The sequence below is a fragment of the Bos indicus genome, chromosome 15 (assembly GCF_029378745.1).
Source record: "Bos indicus isolate NIAB-ARS_2022 breed Sahiwal x Tharparkar chromosome 15, NIAB-ARS_B.indTharparkar_mat_pri_1.0, whole genome shotgun sequence".
Classification (NCBI taxonomy): Eukaryota; Metazoa; Chordata; class Mammalia; order Artiodactyla; family Bovidae; genus Bos; species Bos indicus.
In genome coordinates, this window is record NC_091774.1 from 53,882,014 (window position 1) to 53,895,288 (window position 13,275).

Consider the following 13,275-nt stretch of genomic DNA (forward strand, 5'->3'; position numbering starts at 1 on the left):
CAGTCGTGTCCGACTCTTTGCAACCCCATGAATCGCAGCACGCCAGGCCTCCCTGTCCATCACCAACTTCCGGAGTTCACTCAGACTCACGTCCATCGAGTCAGTGATGCCATCCAGCCATCTCATCCTCTGTCGTCCCCTTCTCCTCCTGCCCCCAATCCCTCCCAGCATCAAAGTCTTTTCCAGTGAGTCAGCTCTTCGCATGAGGTGGCCAAAATACTGGAGTTTCAGCTTTAGCATCATTCCTTCCAAAGAAATCCCAGGGCTGATCTCCTTCAGAATGGACTGGTTGGATCTCCTCGCAGTCCAAGGGACTCTCAAGAGTCTTCTCCAACACCACAGTTCAAAAGCATCAATTCTTTGGCGCTCAGCCTTCTTCACAGTCCAACTCTCACATCCATACATGACCACAGGAAAAACCATAGCCTTGACTAGACGAACCTTTGTTGGCAAAGTAATGTCTCTGCTTTTGAATATGCTATCTAGGTTGGTCATAACTTTCCTTCCAAGGAGTAAGCGTCTTTTAATTTCATGGCTGCAGTCACCATCTGCAGTGATTTTGGAGCCCAGAAAAATAAAGCCTGACACTGTATCCACTGTTTCCCCATCTATTTCCCATGAAGTGGTGGGACCGGATGCCATGATCTTCGTTTTCTGAATGTTGAGCTTTAAGCCAACTTTTTCACTCTCCTCTTTCACTTTCATCAAGAGACTTTTGAGTTCCTCTTCACTTTCTGCCATAAGGGCGGTGTCATCTGCATATCTGAGGTTATTGATATTTCTCCCGGCAATCTTGATTCCCGCTTGTGCTTCTTCCAGCCCAGCGTTTCTCATGATGTACTCTGCATATAAGTTAAGTAAACAGGGTGACAATATACAGCCTTGACGTACTCCTTTTCCTATTTGGAACCAGTCTGTTGTTCCACGTCCAGTTCTAACTGTTGCTTCTTGACCTTGGAATACGGAATGAAGCAGGGCAAAGACTAATAGAGTTTTACGAAGAAAATGCACTGGTCATAACAAACACCCTCTTCCAACAACACAAGAGAAGACTATACATGGACATTACCAGATGGTCAACACCGAAATCAGATTGATTATATTCTTTGCAGCCAAAGATGGAGAAGCTCTATACAGTCAGCAAAAACAAGACCAGGAGCTGACTGTGGCTCAAACCATGAACTCCTTATTGCCAAATTCAGACTTAAATTGAAGAAAGTAGGGAAAAACCACTAGACCATTCAGGTATGACCTAAATCAAATCCCTTATGATTATACAGTGGAAGTGAGAAATAGATTTAAGGGCCTAGATCTGATAGATAGAGTGCCTGATGAACTATGGAATGAGGTTCGTGACATTATACAGGAGACAGGGATCAAGACCATTCCCACAGAAAAGAAATGCAAAAAAGCAAAATGGCTGTCTGGGGAGGCCTTACAAATAGCTGTGAAAAGAAGAGAAGTGAAAAGCAAAGGAGAAAAGGAAAGATATAAGCATCTGAATGCAGAGTTCCAAAGAATAGCAAGAAGAGATAAGAAAGCTTTCTTCAGGGATCAACGCAAAAAGCAATGGCACCCCACTCCAGTACTATTGCCTGGAAAATCCCATGGATGGAGGAGCCTGGTAGGCTGAAGTCCATGGGGTCGCTAAGAGTCAGACACGACTGAGCAACTTCACTTTCATTTTCCACTTTTCATGCATTGGAGAAGGAAATGGTAACCCACTCCAGTGTTCTTGCCTGGAGAATCCCATGGACGGAGAAGCCTGGTGGGCTGCAGTCCATGGGGTCGCACAGAGTCGGACACGACTGAAGCGACTTAGCAGCAGCAGAGGAAAACAACAGAATGGGAAAGACTAGGGATCTCTTCAAGAAAATCAGAGATACCAAAGGAACATTTCATGCAAAGATGGGCTCAATAAAGGACAGAAATGGTATGGACCTAACAGAAGCAGAAGATATTAAGAAGAGATGGCAAGAATACACAGAAGAACTGTACAAAAAAGATCTTCATGACCCAGATAATCACGATGGTGTGATCACTGACCTAGAGCCAGACATCCTGGAATGTGAAGTCAAATAGGCCTTAGAAAGCATCACTACGAACAAAGCTAGTGGAGGTGATGGAATTCCAGTTGAGCTATTTCAAATCCTGAAAGATGATGCTGTGAAAGTGCTGTACTCAATATGCCAGCAAATTCGGAAAACTCAGCAGTGGCCACAGGACTGGAAAAGCTCAGTTTTCATTCCAATCCCAAAGAAAGGCAATGCCAAAGAATGCTCAAACTACCCCACAATTGCACTCATCTCACATGCTAGTAAAGTAGTGCTCAAAATTCTCCAAGCCAGGCTTCAGCAATATGTGAACCGTGAACTTCCTGGTGTTCAAGCTGGTTTTAGAAAAGGCAGAGGAACCAGAGATCAAATTGCCAACATCCGCTGGATCATAGAAAAAGCAAGAGAGTTCCAGAAAAATATCAATTTCTGCTTTATTGACTATGCCAAAGCCTTTGACTGTGTGGATCACAATAAACTGTGGAAAATTCTGAAAGAGATGGGAATACCAGACCATCTGGTTAATTATAGCAGAAAAGAAAAAACACACGAGCACATGTTCCTGGAGGAAACTGAAATCAAGCCAAAAATTTATTTCTGGCACTGGAGTCTCCCATCCACTGCTGGCCTAGGTTTTGTACATGAGCTTCTGTCTTTGGCTGTGATGAACAAATTCCCAGGATTCTCTGCAAATTTGTGGGGAGACTATTGAACTGCTTGGTGATCTTCGAGAAGACATGAAAAATAGAGTAGAACCAAAAGCCTGGAAATAAAAGTGTTACCCTGATTGCCAGAATAGGGAAGAGTCTGTATTTCAAAGGCTCCATACCTGTGAGATATTTGTTCATCCCTAGCAAAATTCAAGGGACTGTTAGAAGGATGATATGTGGACATTTAAAAAGGGAAGTAGGTATCGCCATGATTCAATATGGATTTCTTAAGAAGTCCCATTAAATTCTCTTTTCCTTTGAATGGGCTAGGCAGATGAGAACAATACTACAGACACTGTACCTCTGGACTTTTAGCAAGCAACTTATCCAAGTTATAAAATGTCTTATGGAGAAAGAATAATGTGTAGTATTAACTGTAAAAAATGAGCAACCTAAAAGTTGAGAATGATGTTTACTTGGGGCATTACTGAGGATGTAAGCCAGGGATACAGCCTCTCAGATACCTCTGAGGAACTATTCTGAAGAGGTAGAGGAGGAGCCAGGGTATACAGGCTGTGCTCAGTGGTCAGTTGTGTCCAGCTCTTTGAGACCTCATGGACTTTAGCCCACAAGGCTCTTCTGTCCATGCAGTTTTCCAGGCAAGAATACTGGAGTGGGTAGCCATTTCCTTCTCCGGGGGATCTTCCCAACCCAGAGATCGAACCCGAGTATCTTGCGTCCCCTGCATTAGCAGGTGGATTCTTTACCACTGAGCCACCTGGGTAGACAGGAGTTCTTGCAAGAACAACAATGAAACAAACCCAGGTAGTTGAACATCAAAAGATTACAGCTAATTAAAGAAAAAACAGACATCTCAAGTTAATGAATTTAGCACTTTTCTATGTATGGGAAGATGCAGCAGTCTGGACTTAAAGAAATTATTCTTTTGATGTGCACCTTAACTATCTAGGGACAGTATCCTATTTTTTGCCATCCTGAATCCCCTCAAGGTGCACTGAGGCGGGTGGCTTGATGGTCTTAAGATCCTCTGTTTACTCCTCTGGCAGGAAGACATTCTTTGTCCACAATGGGTACAGTTCAGTTCAGTTCAGTCGCTCAGTCGTGTCCGACTCTTTTCGACCCCATGGACTGCAGCACACCAGGCCTCCCTATCCATCACCAACTCACGGAGTTTACTCAAACTCATGTCCATTGAGTCGATGATGCCATCCAACCATCATCCTCTGTTGTCCCTTTCTCCTCCCGCCTTCAATCTTTCCCAGCATCAGGGTCTTTTCCAATGAGTCAGTTCTTGCATCACGTGGCCAAAGTATTGGAGTTTCAGCTTCAACGCCACTCCTTCCAATGAACATTCAGGATTGATTTCCTTTAGGATGGACTGGCTGGATCTCCTTGCAGTCCAAGGGACTCTCAAGAGTCTTCTCCAACACCACAGTTCAAAAGCATCAATTCTTCTGCGCTCAGCTTTCTTTATAGTCCAATTCTCATACCCATATATGACTACTAGAAAAACCACAGCTTTGACAAGACAGGCCTTTGTTGGCAAAGTAACGTCTCTGCTTTTTAATATGCTGTCTAGGTTGGTCATAACTTTTCTTCCAAGGAGTAAGTGTCTTTTAATTTCATGGCTGCAGTCACCATCTGCAGTGATTTTGGGGACCAAAAAAAAGAATCTCTCACTGTTACCACTGTTTCCCCATCTATTTGCCATGAAGTGATGGGACAAGATGCCATGATATTCGTTTTCTGAATGTTGAGCTTTAAGCCAACTTTTTCACTCTCCTCTTTCACTTTCATCAAGAGGTTTTTTAGTTCCTCTTCACTTTCTGCCATAAGGGTGGTGTCATCTGCATATCTGGGGTTATTGATATTTCTCCTGGCAATCTTGATTCCAGCTTGTGCTTCATCCAGCCCAGCATTTCACATGGTGTACTCTGCATAGAGGTTAAATAAGCAGGGTGACAATATACAGCCTTGACATACTCCTTTTCCTATTTGGAACCAGTCTGTTGTTCCTTGTCCAGTTCTAACTGTTGCTTCTTGACCTCATACACATTTCTCAAGAGGAAGGTCAGGTGGTCTGGTATTCCCATCTCTTCAGTCTGTGGTGATCTATACAGTCAAAGGCTTTGGCATAGTCAATAAAGCAGAGATAGATGTTTTTCTGGAACTCTATTGCTATTTTAATACTCCAACGGATGTTGGCAATTTGATCTCTGGTTCCTCTGCCATCTCTAGGTCCAGCTTGAACATCTGGAAGTTCATGGTTCACATACTGTTGAAGCCTGGCTTGGAGAATTTTGAGCATTACTTTACTAGCGTGTGAGATGAGTGCACTTGTGGGGTAGTTTGAGCATTCTTTGGCATTGCCTTTCTTAGGGATTGGAATGAAAACTGACCTTTTCCAGTCCTGTGGCCACTGCTGAGTTTTCCAAATTTGCTGACATATTGAGTGCAGCTCTTTCCCAGCATCATCTTTTAGGATGTACAATGAGTACAGATAAGTGCATTTTACAAGCCTGTTGCACATCTGGGTTATTGAAAAAAATCCCAGTTTATTTGTAAACATGTTGTATATGTGTGTGTGACTGTTTGCAACCCTAGGACTGTAGCCTACCAGGTTCCTCTGTCCATAGAATTTCCCAGGCGAGAATACTGGAGTAGGTTGCCATTTCCTTTTCCAGGGGAATCTTCCCAACCAAAGGATCAAACTCTCATTTCTTTTGCATCTCCTGCATTGGTAGGCTGATTCTTTACCGCTAGCGCCATCTGGAAAGCTGCATGTTATATATGCCAGTAATCAATTTGACACAGTTTATAATGTTAATATCATGCTGGAAAGCAATCCACTGTACTTATAGTTTTGGAAATTTAAAGTTTTAAAAACAAATTGAAACACTGAAAATGAGAAAAAAGTAAGAATGACAGAGAAAGCTGAAAACATTAGGTAATGAAAACCAACATGAGAAAAAAAGATCTCAAATATCTCTGGTATTTTTTTGCCAAGAATATTGTTAGCCATATTAACTCCCCTCCCAAAACAAATACAAAATTATCTTATTTCCTTTTTTCAAAAAAGAAATCAAGGAAATTTGATGATCATACTTTTAAAAATGATATAAAAGCTGAATTTCTTTAAAAACATTTAAAAGATGAAATTGATCCATACATTTTTTTTAAATGTCCTTTTTAAAAAATTGTCATTTTTTAAAATAATTTTTTTGATTATTTTAGAAACTAATTTATTTATTTGGTTGTGTTGGGTCCTTGTTGCTGTGCAGGCTTTCTCTAGTTATGGAGAGCAGGGGCTACTCTCTAGCTGCAGTGCAGGGGATTCTCATTGTAGTGACTTCTCTTGTTGCACAGTACAGGTTCTAGAACTTTGGGTTTCAGTAGTTGCAGCACACAGGCTCAGTAGTTGTGGTGCGGTGACTTAGTGGTCCCACAGTATGTGGGATCCTCCCAGACCAGGGATTGAACACATTGTCTGCAAGATGGGCACAATAAAGGACAGAAATGGTATGGACCTAACAGAAGCAGAAGATATTAAGAAGAGGTGGAAGAATACACAGAAGAACTGTACAAAAAAGATCTTCATGACCCAGATAATCATGATTGCATGATCACCAACTTAAGGCCAGACATCCTGGAATGGGAAGTCAAGTGGGCCTTAGGAAGCATCACTATGAACAAAGCTAGTGGAGGTGATGGAATTCCAGTTGAGCTATTTCAAATCCTGAAAGATGACGCTGTAAAAATGCTGCACTCAATATCCCAGCAAACTTGGAAAACTCAGCAGTGGCCACAGGACTGGAAAAGGTCAGTTTTCATCAATCCCAAAGAAAGGCAATGCCAAAGAATGCTCAAACTACCCCACAATTGCACTCATCTCACACGCTAGTAAAGTAGTGCTCAAAATTCTCCAAGCCAGGCTTCAGCAATACATGAACCATGAACTTCCAGATGTTCAAGATGGTTTTAGAAAAGGCAGAGGAACCAAAGATCAAATTGCCAACATCCGCTGGATTATTGAAAAAGCAAGAGAGTTCCAGAAAAACATCTACTTCTGCTTTATTGACTACGCCAAAGCCTTTGACTGTGTGGATCACAATAAACTGTGGAAAATTCTGAAAGAGATGGAAATACCAGACCACCTGACCTGCCTCTTCAAGTATCTGTATGCAGGTCAAAGATGCAACAGTTAGAACTGGACATAGAACAACAGACTGGTTCCAAATAGGGAAAGGAGTATGTCAAGGCTGTATATTGTCACCCTGCTTATTTAACTTATATGCAAAATACATCATGTGAAACGCTGGGTTGGATGAGGCACAAGTGGGAATCAAGATTGCCAGGAGAAATATCAATAACCTCTGATATGCAGATGACACCATCCTTTATGGCAGAAAGTGAGGAAGAATAAAGAGCCTCTTGATGAAAGGGAAAAAGAAGAGTGAAAAAGTAAGCTTTTCACTTACATTCAGTAACATTCAGAAAACTAAGATCATGGCATCTGGTCCCATCACTTCATGGCAAATAGATGAGGAAGCAATGGAAACACTGAGAGACTTTATTTTTTGGGCCCCAAAATCACTGCAGATGGTGACTGCAGCCATGAAATTAAAAGGTGCTTCCTCCTTGGAAGAAAAGCTATGACCAGCCTAGACAGCATATTAAAAAGCAGATACATTACTTTGCCAACAAAGGTCTGTATAGTCAAAGCTTTGGTTTTTCCAGTAGTCATGTATGGATGTGAGAGTTGGACTATAAAGAAAGCTGAATGCCAAAGAATTCTGTGGTGTTGGAGAAGACTCTTGAGAGTCCCTTGGACAGCAAGATCAAACCAGTCCATCCTAAAGGAAATCAGTCCTGAATATTCATTGGAAGGACTGATGCTGAAGCTGAAACTCCAATACTTTGGCCACTTGATGTGAAGAACTGACTCTTTTGAAAAGACCCTGATGCTGGGAAAGATTGAAGGCATGAGGAGAAGGGGACGACAAAGGGTGAGATGGTTGGATGGCATCACCGACTCAATGGACATAAGTTTGAGTAAGGTCTGGGAGTTGGTAATGGACAGGGAGGCCTGGTGCGCTGTAGTCTATGGGGTTGCAGAGTCAGACATAACTGAGTGACTGTACTGAGCTGAACTGAATTCCTGCATTGGTAGGCAGATTTTTAACCATGGAACCACTTGGGAAGCCCCAGTTTAATATCTAGATTGCCTAAAATAATGTCTTCATAGTGGATTTATCACTAGAGTATTTTGACCTGAAGACATAGCCTCAATGCTTCTAATGTGTAATTTTAACCTTAAATCATAGTCCTTGGTTTGCAAACATCAAATTAAACTTTATGTTAGTTGGTATAGAAACTAAACAAAACTTCTTAAATCAAGATGATATCATGGAGCAACCACTGCTACCAAAATGAAAAAGTTCTATTTTTCCTTAGACAGTCTATGAAAAGAAAAACCCAACATGAAAAAGTCTACACATAAACTTTATTTAAAACTAGGATGTTTGCCAAAAATATAAAATAAACCAAATGTCCACCAATTGTTGAGTAGATAAATAAAATGTTACCCAAACAATGGGATACTCTCCAGCAATAAAAATGGATGAAGTACTGATACCTGCTATGATATGGATAAGTCTTGAAAACATACTAAGTAAAAAAACAATCACAAAAGACCACATAATGTATGTTCTCATTTATATAGGCAAATCTATAGAGAAAGCAGAAAGTAGAGCTGGGGGGATGGGAGAATTTGGGCATGACAGCTAACATGTTAAGGGGATGTGGTTATTTTGGGGTGATGAAAACGTTGTAAAATTGTAGTGATAGTTGCACAACTCTGACTTACTAAAAAGCATTGAATTTTACTCTTTAAATAGATGAATTGTGTGATATGTGAATTATATTTCAATAATGCTGCTACCCCTCCCCCCCCCAAAAAAAGAAGAAGAGAGAGAAACAAAACCAAATGCAAATCAAACCATGTTAACAGCCTTTTAAGGATGTTGTTTAGTTGGTAAGTTGGTCAGTTGTGTCTGAGTCTTGAGAGCCTGTGGGCTATAGCCCACTAGGCTCCTCTGTCTGTGGGATTTCCCAGGCAAGAATACTGAAGTGGGTTGCTGTTTCCTTCTCCAGGAGGTCTTCCTAACCCAGGGATCAAACCCATGTCTCCTGCTTGGCAGGCAGATTTTTTAAATGCATTAAAAAAAATAGAATGTTTTCCAAAACTGCTCATGAAATGTCAGCAAACTTTTATAGTCTGAATTAAGACCTTATATAGCAAGGTCAAATTATACATAATTTTACTGATTTACATACCTTCAATATATCAAACAAAGTTAAATTATACTGATTTGCATTCCTTCAACAAAGTTCAGCTGATATACATAATTTATTAGGTATCCATGGGAATTTGTTTTTTTTTTTTTTTGCCTCGATGCACAGCTGCATGGCTTGTGGGATATTAGTTCCCTGATTGGGGAGCAGTGAAAGCTCAGAGTCTAACCACTGGACCACCAGGGAATTCCCTCCATAGGAATTCTTAATGTGTTATCAAATCTTCTGGCAGTAATGGATGTTTATTGTTTTATACTCTTTCTAGTCTAAATACCAAAAAGTCTGTTCATAGGAAGAGTCAAATCCCTTTCCATTATTCCCCAAAGTGTAGATAATAAAATATAAAAGTAAACAAGTTTTCTTAAAATTATATAAAATCTCCACTACAATATTCAGTGACTGCTTATAAATGTTTACAGTTATCATAAAGCCTACAAGGTTTATCCTAAGACTAAGAAAAAGAAATGTAGGGACTTCCCTGGTGGTCTAGTGGTTAAGACTGTGCTTTCATTGCAGGGGACTTGGGTCCCCTCCCTGATCTGGGAACAAAGATCCTTTGTGCTTCTTGCTGAGGGGGAAAAAAAGAGTAGGTTTACCTGAAAATAAAAATACAGTGCTGATTGCTAAAAAGTTCTGTGTTAAAAAGGAACCAACAACCTAGGGATCAATTTAAACAAAATAAAAGGAGCTCTTTGTTGCATTAGGATATGCTGTAATGAGCAAGACTCCTGGCAAATTAAATGTTTTCCAAACTGCAATACAACATACTTTTGGCATCATTTAGTGGTAAGTTATACTGTACCAACAGAATGGTTTTTGCAACTGGCACTCTAACTTTAAGAAAAAAAAAAAAAAAAGACACCAAGTGCAACAAACAAATGGGGTAACTAAATTACAGCCAGTGAAGACTAGCAGTGAGACATGAGGGCGATGACCCTCTAAACGATTCTGCTAAGATGGCATCTCTAATATTACAATCTTTCCAAGAAGTGGAACTCTTGTATCAGCAGAAGATGGTAAAGCAGTCTTGAGAAAGCTGACTTTAGTGTGAATATCCAGTGTTGAAACACCTTCCTTGAATGAATGAACAAAGTTAAGGACAAGTAGAATTTTCTGCTGGAATGTCAGGGTCTTTAAAAGCTTTCTTTTCTGCACTGGTTGTATGTAACAGTTTTTCTGCAAACTTATTTAATGCAGAGCCAAATAGTGGAATTTCAAAGCACAGCTCAAGAGGAAACCAGTCACTGCTGTTGTGGCAACATCGGAGTCGTGTTTTGTTTTTGTATCTGTTGTGGCTTCCTCAGTGACCGTTTCACAGGTTTCTTCATTTGCTCTGAGCCAGAAGTTAAATAAGTTAAATCAGGTTCTCCTTTCTCATCAGAAGCATCACCAGGTTTTCTGTGTACATGTTGACTAGAAGTTCAGATGTGGTGACATATTCATAGAAATCCTTGCAAGCCCACTTTCTTCCTTAATATTTGCAGTGTTTGATGAACGTTTATATTGATGCAAGCAAACTTTCCCTGTAGTTCTGTTTTAATCAAATGGAAAAAGGTTTTCTTATCCTATCATTTAATATCTGAGCTAATCTGAAATAGGAATTACTTCAGGATTATGACTCCAAAATATCATTAACGCTCAGTATTAGCTCTGAAATATATCTGATAGTTTTTGAAGTCTTCTACTTTTGACCAAAGTAAAAGAAATGGGGATCTGACTTCTGAGCAGTGGCTTCTGGATAACTGGTCTAATATTCTGAGGAGTACTGTTGCTGATGGTCTGTATTCATTAGTGAGAAGAGCCATAGAAACAAGCATTGAGTAATTTCGTTTGGAGCTCTGCTGCATGGATTTCCCAGGTGGTCCAGTGGTTAAGAATGCAGGGGACACAGGTTCAATTCCTGGTCTGGGAAGATCCCACATGCTGCGGAGCAACTGAGCCCCTGTGCTACAACTACTGAAGCCCACACACCTAGAGCCCATGCTCTGCCACAAGAGAAGTCACGCAATGAGAAGCCCGAAACAGAGACCCAGTGCAGCCCAAAATAGATTAATAAAATTTTAACTAAAAAAAAGAACTCTGATATAAGTCACAGGGTCCAAATCAAGAAGGCTTTCGGACTTTTTAAGACATTCAGAAGAAAACCATAATTGATTTTTCTGACTATGTAGTTGTGTGACTATATTGTTATTATGATGCAGAGACTGTGATGTTTCTCAGCATGGTTGCTTGATTAAAATACCTCTGCAAGTTTGCACTTCTTCTTCATCATCAGTATTTTGAAATCCAGTATTTTTTAATCCTGTAAGGAAGCTGTCCATAGACTTATGCGAAAGTCTGTCAACTTTTGTTACAAGATGTCTCATCATTACAAAGGAAAGTGTTGAGTCAAATACGAAAGCAGTAATATGCTTTGTGAGCCCTGTATATAGATCCAACCAAGTTGCTTATACTGGCTGTGTCAGCTGGATCTTGACTATTTCTATCAGTATCAGAGCTGATGAAACTTCTTTTTTAGGATTCCTACTTTCTGTGTCATCTTATAAAAGGAGTATCTTTTGAGGATAGAAAGTACTTTTTGCAGATAGAACATTGCACCATGATAAATGTAATTGATGCACATTTATTACTTATGTCTCTTCTTATGGCAAAGTCCAAGCAACAATATTTGAAAACATTCTTAGCCAGGGATATGTCTATCTCAAGGATATATGCAAGCTCTGCAACATTCATATGCTCATTTATTGAAAGAAATACAGAGTTTCAAAGTTATCACCTAGTCATCTTGAACTCAATTCATTATAAAACCATCAAGAGAATAAAATTATAATATATTAACACATTAAAATATATTACTTGTTATATAAACTATATGGCATATTGTAATATAGTGATTCAGAGAGTTGAGTGTATGTCTCAGGCAAAATGCATATCTTTATGTCATTCTTGAGATCTGACTGGCTTATACCACTCCACGATGACTTTTTGGCAGTTTCCACTGGTTTTATTGGACTTCCCCAGTGGCTCAGCAGTAAAGAATCAGCATGAAATGCATGAGACACAGGTTCATCCCTGGGTTGGGAAGATCCCTTGGAAGAGGGCCTGGCAACCCACTCCAGTATTCTTGCCTGGAGAATTCTATGGACAGAGGAACCTGGCGGACTACAGTCCATAGGGTTGCAAAGAGTTGAACAGGACTGAAGCGACTGAGCATTCATGAACACACTGACTTTATTGGTAGAAGATGTGACTATTCCTCAGACTTTAAAACGAAGTGATGGTCTACATTGATTCAGAATACCAATGAACTGCTATCTTTTTATGCCAAGAAAACAAACTGTCAGTTTTAGTTAAAATGGGCAATGAAGCATAACTTTTTTTGGGATGTCACGCCACTTGACTTGTGGGATCTTAGTTCCATGACCAGAGATTTAACCTGGGCCTCAGCAGTGAAAGCCCAGAATTCTAGCCACTTACGCCACCAGGGAGCTCCTAAAGCATAACTTTTCACGTTGTTCATAATGTCCTTTATAATCTCAGTATACTATAATAATGGTGTTAACCTCAGGCCCTTTACCCTAACACTCAATAAATGGTAAAATGTACAGCCTGAAATCATCTTGACTGTTAAATAGTCCCTCAAAGCATTTGCATTCATCTTTTTTGACATGTTAAAAGTTATATTTCTGTATCATAACTGACTGTGCGTATGTAGAGGACAATCTACTTTGCATATTTCCTCTGTGAAGTTCCAAGACCCTATTAAGTGTTGGCGGGCAGCTGGCTCTGTGAGTGGCTGTGCGTGATGTGCAACTTGCTGTCTAGGAAGGCCCTGGGACAGCTGATGGGGAGCCTGCTGGAGGCCTGCTGCCTTACAGTTTAGAGTTCCCTGGGCTGCTGCACGGTGAGGGCTCTGGACAGCTCACCATGGCAGGGGACAGTGTCAGGGAAGCATCAGAGATCTCAGTTTCATCACTAAATTACTTGAAGGAAAAAAGAGTTTTTAAAATCATCATTCTTGTAAATAATTCTGCAGGTTCACTACTCTCACATGTGACTATTCCTCAAATTTCAATGAAAGCATGGAGAATGCTTTCATTTTGCTTCTCTCCATTTCAAAATTCTTGCCTATGTGACTGTTTTATTTCTAGGTTTACCATACCCTTTCCGGAGTGATCCCTCTCACCTGTACCCAT

The 13,275-nt window shown here is 40.3% G+C and overlaps 1 pseudogene; it reads right to left on the reverse strand.

Annotated features, from left to right (window-relative positions):
• Positions 1–9,965: 9,965 nt before the first annotated feature.
• On the reverse strand, positions 9,966–13,275 carry LOC109569023 (protein FAM91A1 pseudogene; annotated as a pseudogene).